The sequence below is a fragment of the Primulina tabacum genome, chromosome 7 (assembly GCF_025594145.1).
Source record: "Primulina tabacum isolate GXHZ01 chromosome 7, ASM2559414v2, whole genome shotgun sequence".
In the NCBI taxonomy this organism is placed as follows: Eukaryota; Viridiplantae; Streptophyta; class Magnoliopsida; order Lamiales; family Gesneriaceae; genus Primulina; species Primulina tabacum.
In genome coordinates, this window is record NC_134556.1 from 9,677,633 (window position 1) to 9,688,887 (window position 11,255).

Genomic DNA, 11,255 nt, shown 5'->3' on the forward strand with positions numbered 1-11,255 from the left:
AATTATTTATAGTAAATTGTGATTTACAAGAAATTCGGTTATAAATAAATTAATTAGAAAGTAGACAAAGGTGTTTGTATACTTTGTTAATTTAGTTTATAATCGTGGCGGTTAGTGATTTGATCAAGATATATAATATTGGATCAATTAATTATTGTGATAATTAATTGATGGTGTATGATATGTGATATTATGCATGAAGGATGATCAAAAGCCCAAGCCCAATTTGCTAGGTGTATGCTAGGATATTTTGTGTTGAATGATTGTAATAATTATCAATTTATAAAGTGGGCTTGATTTATGGCCCGTTCCCACCCCATGAGATATATCCCTATTTGCCATGGATATTTATTTGTAAATATTAGTATAGTTGATGATCAAGATTGGAAGATGGTGGTCATGATGATTATGAAGATCGAAGACATGTAAATATTGGAAGCTAATGTAATAGTTGCATTTGCATCCCTTGCATTACCCTAGGATTGGACCTAGGCCCGTGTTTAGCTCACACGGGCCATTAGTTTTGGGGCGATTGATCATCCTTGTTTTGTTTACTGTTTATAATATATGCATGATATGTTATAAATAATGAGTATGTGCGTTATTATTATGATAATAACAAAGTTGCATGAATCCGGCAAACATACGATCAAACATGGCGAGCTTTTAAATAAAATTAATGATGAGACCTTTCAAAATTAAAAACCCTCATTTTGAATAAGATTCAAAATTAATATCAAACCCGAAAAGGGGAATTATAAATTTGTTTATAATTTTCATGTCTTCCATCGACAATGGGTGCATGATGAACGCTACCCGTGCTTGGGGCTCGGCTCATATTATTGGGGGGGCCATGGGTGCCGGAAGGCTGTGACATCCATTGACATGGTAATGTGAACTACGTGGAACTCCCATGATTTCGGCTCATATTATTGGGGGAACTCATGGCGACCGTCCATTAAGGTTCAACATCGATGGGTAAGGCTTGACACGTGAAGATGAACGACGTCATATTATTGGGTCCTAATCAAACGTGAGACAAAAGTTTACGTAGAGGGTTGCATGGAGATGCAATTGGAAACTACCTTTTAGGAATTGTGATTGTCTGATATTATTCGGGATCATAATTCGCTAATTGGACCTTACGTACCTACTGAGGAAAGAGTTTCCCATTTTCACTAGAGGGTAGTGAAAGATGTCAAAACAGTGGGAGTAAACATTTATAAAGTAAAAGTCCATACTTCATATCTTATTAAATATTTTAAAATAGTCATTAACATTTGTCCGTTTACTTTTCAATACTTTTTGACAATGTCTTCGATTCGCAATCCGCTATTTGTAATACTCGACAAACACGTATTAACCGGACCTAATTACCTCAATTGGCTAAAAAAAATCTGAAAATCGTCTTGAATTCGGAAAGGATAACGTATACACTTACTAAGTCGTCCCCTGTTGAGGCTCCGACTTACTGCACTCCTGAGGAATTGCAGACTTACAAGGAATTGTGTGACCATGACTTGAAAGCCAAGTGTTATATGCAGACTTCTATGAAAGATGAGAAGTCGGTTCTTTATGTGGGCTCTTCATCTGGTACGAAGACTGGTCCACTTGGGAAGGGAAAGAAGCGTTCTTTCCAAACGTCCCAAGAAGAACGTGTCCTTGAAGAGGCAAGCTCCGAATCCCGTTGTGGCAGCCACACCAGTAAAGGCTGACAAGACTGTTGATATTTGTCATCACTGCAAGAAGCCTGGACATTGGAGGCGTAACTGCAGAGAATATTTTGCCCAAAAAGATTCTGGAAATGGTATGTTCTACATTGAAGTAAACATTTCAATTAACTCTAATTCTTGGGTATTGGATACCGGTTGTTGCTCACATCTCTGTAATGAGTTAGAGGTGATGGGAAGAAGTAGAAGGCTTAGGGAAGGTACCTTCTTGAGGTTGGGCAATGGAGCAAGAGTTGCTGCAAAGGCCGTGGGAAATGTTTACTTATTGTTGAACAATGATTTTAAGTTGATTTTAAGAGATGTTTTGTTTGTACCTGACTTGGTGAAAAACATTGTTTTCATTTCTATGCTTGATAAAAATGGATATTCTTGTTTATTTAGCAAAGTTGTTTGCAACATTTACAAGAATGAATGTTTAATTGGTACTGGAGAACTTGAAAACGATCGATATAACTTAAAATTGAAAGATATTCCACTAAACAATGTCCAAGCTATAACAACAACAAACAAGCAAAAACAAGATACTCTAAATTCGGCACAATTGTGGCATGCTCGATTAAGGACATATTTCCCTAAGAAGGATGAACAAGCTAGTGGGAGTGGGCATGTTTGATATGTCTGATATTAATGCTCTCACGTCTTGTGAATCCTGTCTGAAAGGAAAGATGACCAAAATTCCCTTTAAGGGCCATGTGGAGCGAGCCAAAGGGTTATTGGATTTGATCCATACCGATGTGTTCGGTCCGCTTAGCATCACCACTAAGCATGGACATGCCTACTTCATCACCTTTACCGATGACTTTTCGAGGTATGGGTATGTGTATTTGATGAAATACAAGTCTGAAGCCTTTGAAAGGTTCAAAGAATTCAGAAGTGAAGTAGAGAAACAGTTGGGACGAAGCATCAAGACACTTCGATCGGATCGAGGTGGTGAGTACTTGAGTGCCGAGTTCCAAGAGTATCTTAGGGAGAATGGGATTCTCTCGCAGTGAACTCCGCCCGCTACACCGCAGTTGAATGGTGTTTCGGAGCGTCGTAACCGGACTTCGATGGACATGGTTCGGTCTATGATGGGGTTCACGGAGTTGCTGCCATCCTTTTGGGGATATGCGCTTGAGACAGCGGCACTGTTGTTGAACAATGTCCATTCAAAGGCAGTTGACAAGACACCATATGAGATATGGATGGGTAAGCCTCCCAGATATTCTTATCTTAGAATATGGGGGTGCCCTGCTTATGTGAAGCAGTAGTGGGAGATAAATTGGATAGTCGATCCATTGTATGCTACTTTGTGGGATATCCAAAGAATTCGGTTGGATACTACTTCTATCATCCCAAAGAAACAAAGGTGTTTGTTTCTAGGAATGCAACTTTTTTGGAAAAATAATTTCTATTGGATAGAAAAGGCGAGATGATAGAACTCGAAGAGGTTCGAGAGACACCCACCATTATAGAACCCACACCCGAAGAGCCAAGAGAGGAGATACAAGCTCCTAGAAGATCCGAGAGAGTCTCGAGACCACCTATGAGGTATGGTCTGCTTCTTGAAGAGGGCCATGATAAGCCTAACCATGGATGTGATCCAAGGACCTTCAAGGAAGCGTTTATCTGATGCCGATTTATCCAAGTGGCTTGAAGCAATGGAATCTGAGATGAATTCCATGCATTCGAACCAAGTGTGGAATCTCGTGGATCCACCTGAGGGAATTGTTCCTATAAGGTGTAAATGGATTTACAAGAGGAAACTTGGGGCGGATGGGAAGGTATTGACCTTTAAGGCGCGATTGGTGGCAAAAAGATATACTCAAAGACAAGGAGTTGACTTTGAGGAAACTTTTTCTCAAGTTGCAATGTTCAAGTCCATAAGGATTTTGCTAGCCATAGCTGCATGGTATGACTATGAGATATGGCAGATGGATGTTAAGACAGCCTTTCTTAATGGGGATATTAAGGAAGAGTTTTACATGTCCCAACCTGAATGGTTTACATCTGTCGGAAGTGAGCATATGGTATGCAAACGTCAGAGATCTATTTATGGTCTAAAGCAGGCATCTAGGAGTTGGAACCTTAGATTTGATAGTACAATCAAAGAGTTTGGTTTTACTAAGAATCCTGAGGAACCCTGTGTGTATAAGAAGGTCAGTGGGAGTGTTGTGACATTCCTGGTGTTGTATGTTGATGACATTCTACTCATTGGGAATGATGTAGGAATGTTGCAATCAACTAAGATATGGTTAGCGAGTAAGTTCTCGATGCAGGACTTGGGTGAAGCATCTTTTGTATTGGGAATACAGATCTATAGAGATGGATAGAGAAGATTGCTTGGTCTCACCCAGTTCACATACATTGATACCATCGTGAAGCGGTTCTCGATGGATGAGTCCAAGAGAGGACATCTACCAATGTGTCATGGCGTGCCCCTATCCAAGTCTATGTCTCCCAAGACTGATGCAGAGATAGCGGCGATGACAAGCATTCCTTATGCATCTGCAATTGGTAGCATCATGTATGATATGATATCTACACGTCCTGATGTGGCTTTCGCACTAAGTGTAGTGATTAGATATCAATCGAATCCTGGTCTTCCACACTGGAAAGCTGTGAAAGACATCCTCAAGTATTTGAGAAGGACCAATAAGTTGTTCTTGGTCTATGGGGTGGAGAACTGAAATTGGAAGGCTATACCGACTCTAGCTTCCAAAGCGATATCGATGACTCGAAGTCAACCTCTGGGTTCGTATTCATGCTCAATGGTGCTGCTGTCTCTTGGAAGAGTTCCAAGCAAGACAGTACTGCGGATTCCACCACTGAGGCCGAATACATTGCTTCATCAGATGCAGAAAAAGGAGGCTGTTTGGATAAGAAATTTCGTCCAAGCGTTGGGCATCATTCCTAATGGAGTTGCTCCTGTCCCGGTGTTGTGTGACAACACGAGAGCTATAGCTCAAGCAAAGGAGCCAAGGTCTCAACAGAAGTCCAAACATGTATTGAGAAAGTACCACATCCTCCGAGAGATTGTGGAAAGAGGAGAAGTGTCGATCGACAAAGTCGGCTCCGCAGATAATGTTGCTGATCCACTAGCTAAGCCTTTACCTAGACCATTATTCGAGATGCATCGCGAATCAATGGGTTTGAAGCATATGGGTAGTTGGCTCTAGTGCAAGTGGGAGATTGTTAGAGTAGGTGCCCGTCGAGCCAAGTGTTGGCCGAGTGTTCACAATGAAACTCTATGTATAAACGATCTTTATTTTAATAATATTTGAAATTATTATTTTGGCACATCTTTATCTGTATACCCATGCTAGTTGCATAGATAAAGCCCTTGAATATACAAATAGTAGAAAGAATATGAGATACTCATATGATGAGTATCATGAAACTCATATTTGGAATACTGTATATTCTAAACAGTTCCTAGTCGATTCAGCCGCCGCTAAGAAGGATATAGGCCGTTCGAGTTCGAGATTAGTATCTGCGATGTGAGTACCATGTTTCATTCGGTAGAGGACATTGTGATGTCCGGGCATGCAGATAGGTGCTCCTGGTAGAGTGCACTGAACAACCCTCCATAAAGGACTTTCCAAGTGGTTCTCACTTATCGAGTGGAAAAGTCCTAGTTTATGGTTGTACACCATTAGTCCTTATGACCCGGGACAACATTGAGACTCTATGTGCTAGAATTACACTTTGACTTGTTTACCAACTCTCATGGGGTCATCAGGTGGCAAGGTTGGGTGTTCTATCGAAACATATAGGAGTCGATGCATTGTAGTCGGGGATTCACCGCTTACCTTCGGGTATGGATATCCTATGTGTTCTCATGTGTATGTAGGTTGAAATCTCTGATCAGAGTATGGTGGTAATTATGAAAGGGGTTTAATAGATTACACCATCGATGCAACTACAACATGACACATAGTATCGATTCATTGACAACTCTCGATATACCAATGGTTGTCGAATCGATCGGGATATATGAGTTGAAAGGACCGTACTGTACGCTAACCATAATTGAATGGTTCTTGCAGGCACTATCATTTGATACCTAGGGAATCATGTAAGCGATGCTGCTAGGCGTTTAACATGATTGGTTGGGTACTATCAGACTTGAGTTCTGACGTTCCTGTTATCAAGGAGTTGATAATTAAGAATGGAGCAATTGGGGTATGCTCGTATAAGGACATGTTTAGTCCGAATCACATAGAGATGTGAACCCAGGGCTAGTTGTATCAATGAACCATTGAGGGCCACACAAGTGCTAGCTTTCTAGATCCCGTTGAGAAGTTAAATTAGTTCAATGTGTTGAACGGCTTATAAAGGAGTTTATAAGCGTAAATAAAATATAAGTATGACTTCTATAAGGAGAATGTAACTTTTAATTTGAGAAAGTGTTCCTAAATTAAAAGTTGGCCAAACGAGTAATGTATTTGAAAATTGTGATTTTCATAAACATTATTATGGACTAAATTAAATTAATTCAAGTGTTGAATTAATTAAATACTAGTGGACTTAGTAGAGTCCAAATAATTAAATTAATTCAAGTGTTGGATTAATTAAACAACATTGGACCTTGTAGAGCCCAATTAGAAATAATTATTAAACTAGTGGGCTTGAGTAAAATCAAGTAAAGTTTTAAATGGACTCAAATGTGTTTGAGACATTTAAATAAAGTCCATGGGCCTTGTAATTGTTACAAGCCCAAATAGAATGTGCATGGGGAGGTGAAGAGTTGGGAGACAACTTTTTCAATATCCAAGGCATGACATGCAACTTTTTGACTCAACTTTTTCCACAACCAAGAAAAACACTCCTCCTTCTCTCCTCCCCTCACCATGAACAAAATTTTCATGATATTCTCTCCATTTTTTGCTTCTTCAATTGTTGAGGAAACAATACACTTCTCAAAGAAAAATGCTCTAATTTTTCTAGTGCAAAATTAGAGTGGTTCTAGCTAGTTGGTGGTGGGCTTAATATTTGAGCAAGGTGGGCTCAAAGGGAAGCTTGAAGATTGTCTTGTCATTCAAGAGCTAAGGTGTTTACACCTTAGTTGGAGCCCTCATCAATCTTTTAAGATTAATAGGTACATTTCTATAAACACCCTATGTATGATATTTTGATGTTTTTGTACATGCTACATGCTAGTACTAGTGGTGCTCGAATTTTCTTGTAAAAATCGAAAATTTTGAGCTTCCGTTGCGCATTCGGGCACCCTAAAATCGATCCCTTTCAAGTACATCCATACAACTAGAGTTCAATACCAACTACAATCACAAGTAGTACAAGTCTAGTCAGAACCACTAGTAATCTTCTTCTACGCCCGTAATCACCACTCTATCATCTCTCATCCTCGTCGAGACCCAGATCATGTCCCACCTATTGCCATGCACACATACAGACACAACAACAGCCGGAAACTTCGGTGAGAACGAATCTCGGTATAAAACATGTATGCATGCTGATACATAATCATAAATCATGCATGAAAGCAATAACAATAGGCTCCATAATCTATGAAACCAATCTATATAAGCATGCAATTCAAATCAAATCACATCTTGACTTGACTCAACTCTAACTCTAGGGATCCCGGTGTGAATAAGACGTCACTGTCTGTCACCTACCCTCCCAATCGGGGTAACAGTACGTCTTATTCCTAGACTTCGGCCCTGTCTGTATCAAATGTCTATAATTGGAGGAAATCTGCTCCTATGCGTCGATACCACCGAACGTCTAGTTTGGAAAGTCTGCCAATGACTCCTATCTCAATGCTTGAATATAAATCTATAAACAAGGCATAATCGTAATCAAACATAATCAACAATCTAGTATGTGATTTTGGGAAACTCGAATCAATTCTAATTCGAGTTGTATCTCCCCGAATTCACATGAATTATACCTTCTTGTCATCGGAATAAATCGAAGTCTCGAAGTCGGTATCAAATATGTCAATCCAAATCTGAAATGACAATGTTGAGATGCATTCTATCAATCTCTATTCAATTCAACACATCTACGAATCAATAATAAATCTCTATACCATTCAACGGCATAACGACGTAGTTTCTCGATATCGATCAACTCAAATATCAATACTCAATAGCAATACTCATAATTCTTATCAACATCAATTCATAAGACTGAATTCTGCACCATCTCAACTCCATACATGCTGGAAATTCATAACAATCACGTATGGTATCATTTTCTCGATCCGTTTACGTTACTACGATGTCTATACTCTTAAGAACATAAAATTATAAGCATATCAGCATTTTCCCCAACATGTATACTTCAACACATGCTGAAATTTAACCAAACTTACATACTCTTGTAGCCTTGGTTGAGAGGAGCACAAATCTGAACTCTGATTGAAATTTGGATGAAAATATCTTACACAAATTGGCTTTTAAGATGAAAGAACTTTGCACCTTTCTACCATCTCTCTCTCGGTTCCCTCTGACGAAATGGAGAAGAAATGAATCAGCACTAAGCTTATATATACCCTGCCATGTGTCAACTTCAGAAGCAATGGTGGATTTCTCGCACAAAGCACCACGGGTGAGCTAAGCTCTCGGCAGGTCTTTTAAAATTTTCATAAACGTCGACCGCGGGTGCGGTGCCTTCGGGACCGCGGGTGCGGTCTGGCTTTCCTACCTTACTGGCCATCCACCGCGGGTGCGGTACATTTCTGGGCGCATGTGCGGTGTGGCTTCGGCATCACCTTCGAAAACTCAGAATTAAATAACCACAGGTGTGGTCTATGTTTAGGCGCAGGTGCGGTCTTCCTTGCATCCAAAACTCTAATTTTCATGCCTTTTTCCATGTCTTTCCTACTCTCATTACATGTCATGCATACTCATATCTTTGAATATCACATCAATGAAGACTAATAAATTTAGTGCCTCTCATTACATGTCATACATTCACATATCTTCGAATATCACATCAATGAAGACTAATAAATCTCAAGCCTTAGAAGTTTTATTCTCTTCTGTACTAAAGAAATGTATTTTTCAATAGTCCATTACCAAAAGAAATTATAGTGGCGGCAACACGGGCTCTATAAGTGTCCATCTTCACATTTTGTTCATATGCCCAAATTTCTTCAGTATCACAACAGAGACAGTCTATCCACATGCATGCATGAACGCCACAATCCAGAGATGCACCTTGTTGATGGCATCGTTGTCTCAAAACCTCGTCACTGCCTACGGTGAATCCGGATATATGTGACACATAACCACTCAAAAAACGTGCCTGCAATAAATAAATATCTTTTGACACTGGAATCATCACTACTTTTTTTGGAATATAATATTGTCAGACTTACCATTACTTTAGCAGTCCCAACTAAAAAGGGATCGTGAAGCGAATTGAAAGTAGGAATTTCCCTTCAGATGCTTTGAAAACTAGCAAATACCAATGAAATCTGTCATTAATTGGAAAAATAATATACTTGCATCTTCTAAAAAGATCTTCGTTTAGTTCATGTAACTTCTCTCGCGTCGTGGATGACAGCCTACCAATGAAATTTCCATACTCTGTCTTGCTTATACGTCTCCTTTTACTGTATCGTACCAAATCTTCAAGCACTTCCTTCTACAAATTCACAAAAAAATATACTCATACTCCATAATCCAATAAGTTGAACAAACTTCAATTTCAATCACACCTGTACCAACGCGTCCATACATTAAGTCTCAAATCAATAATTCATACTATTTTTTTGCATTATTCTCATGTACACGTTTATCATAATGCCACTGACGAGCTCACCAAACAAGAAGTCACAAAACAAAGGTCCAGTTAAATAAATATGCTCATCCATCCAAATTGTAACACTACAGGAATAGAATACAAAATTCATTACAAACAATTAGAAAAAAATATTATGAGCGAAAATAAAATTTCAAAGATATACATACTCCAATTCTTCCCTATTCAGAAATTCTGTCAACATCTTCCTCTATTCTACAGAAATTTCTTCGCTCCCACAAAAATCGCTTCTACCTCTGAATTTCAACATGCAAGTCTTAAGAGGACTACTTCCCTCATCAACATCTTGGACAAAATTTTCCTATGGTGCAATATATTTTTAATATAAGATGCAAAAAAAGATTAGAAGTGGTATAAATAAGAAAATTGACATATTATTGAGATAAAAGTAACTATTCGGTGATTAAATTGTGCACCATTTCAAAGAAAACCTGTTTTTTGGAACGCCTCTTCCGTTTTAGTGTAGAACTGGGTGGAGTCACAAAACTCGTGGGTTTTTTCTTTTTCACACGATCACCCCTAGTCCTCACGGTATCTACAATTGAAGATTGAAAAAGGGTGATCTTCGACACTTCTGAAGTACCAATGCCACTGCCTGCATCATTCTCATCATCATCATCTGTTCCACTCCCACTATTTCGACCAAACACATAATTGTTTTCATCAAATGAAGCGGTTTCAAATTCAGGGCCTAATACTTTGTTGTTTTCTATCTCGAAATGAACATCAACATTATGCAGCATCAAATTTGCATTAGGTCCAATTGTAATATTATCAGTTACAGGATTTCCAGAATCAGTTCTTTTCACTTCGTTATTCTCTTTATTACCTGAATAATTCCTACAGTCAGCTGCCCTCGGTTCATGGTTTTCTTTATGCAAATCAGCAACAACATTCTTCAACATTACGTCAACAACATCATCAAAATTATCAGCTACATTTTTTGCAGACTCAACAGCCCATTCTTTATCATTCTGCCTAGCCTCCTCCCACTTTTCCTCAATAATCTCATCCAATTCTTTATCACTCTGCTCAACATCTTCCAACTTTAAATCAATAATATCATCATTCTTGTTAGAAACCAATGATTTTCTGGCTACATGTAAAATACTTTCTCGCTCCAATTCAACACATTTTCTTTTCAACATTTCAGTTCATCCTTTTGTTTTTTTAAATTTTTTTCAAATTTTCTCACTTGAAATCTACCATTCTCCAGCTTAATTGCATTGTTTATGTCCAACAACTCCCTCTCCTCAGAAAATGGTGCAATTGGTAGAACCTATTCACCAGTACAAAAAAAAAATTTATGTCAGTTCATCCATCCATTATAGTTACAAAGCGAGATTACTTAAAATGAACTCGGATGAAATAAGACCAACTTGGGTTGAATTTATGGAATTCAAGAGTGGTTCAGATTCAATAAACTTCAATGGAATCTTGTTTTCCACCCATCGAAACAACCGAGGGAAAACATGTAAACTGGTGCACACTCCTAATACTGGAACCCTCTCATATACCCATGCCTAAAACAAATAAGAAAATCTGAAAATTATTGAGAACAAAATTTTTTTAACACAAAGAACACACAATACTAACCATTAAACCAACGGTGCTTCCGTCTAAATAAGTTTTACTTCCGACGTCACGTAAACATCAGCACAAAAATCGGAAGGCAGCATCTCCCCAAGCATACTCGAAAAAAGTCGAAAGGTCATCGAGATAAGGGAAAATAAAACCAGGGGTTGAATA

At 38.6% G+C, this 11,255-nt stretch overlaps 1 long non-coding RNA gene across 1 annotated transcript; it reads right to left on the bottom strand.

The window, feature by feature from the left end:
- Positions 1 to 9,444: 9,444 nt before the first annotated feature.
- On the bottom strand, positions 9,445 to 10,143 carry LOC142550868 (uncharacterized). Its single transcript, XR_012821437.1, has 3 exons — positions 9,923 to 10,143; positions 9,656 to 9,807; positions 9,445 to 9,571 (listed from the first exon to the last, which is right to left on the bottom strand). It is a non-coding gene; the product is annotated as an uncharacterized LOC142550868 (long non-coding RNA).
- Between the last annotated feature and the right edge of the window lie 1,112 nt (positions 10,144 to 11,255).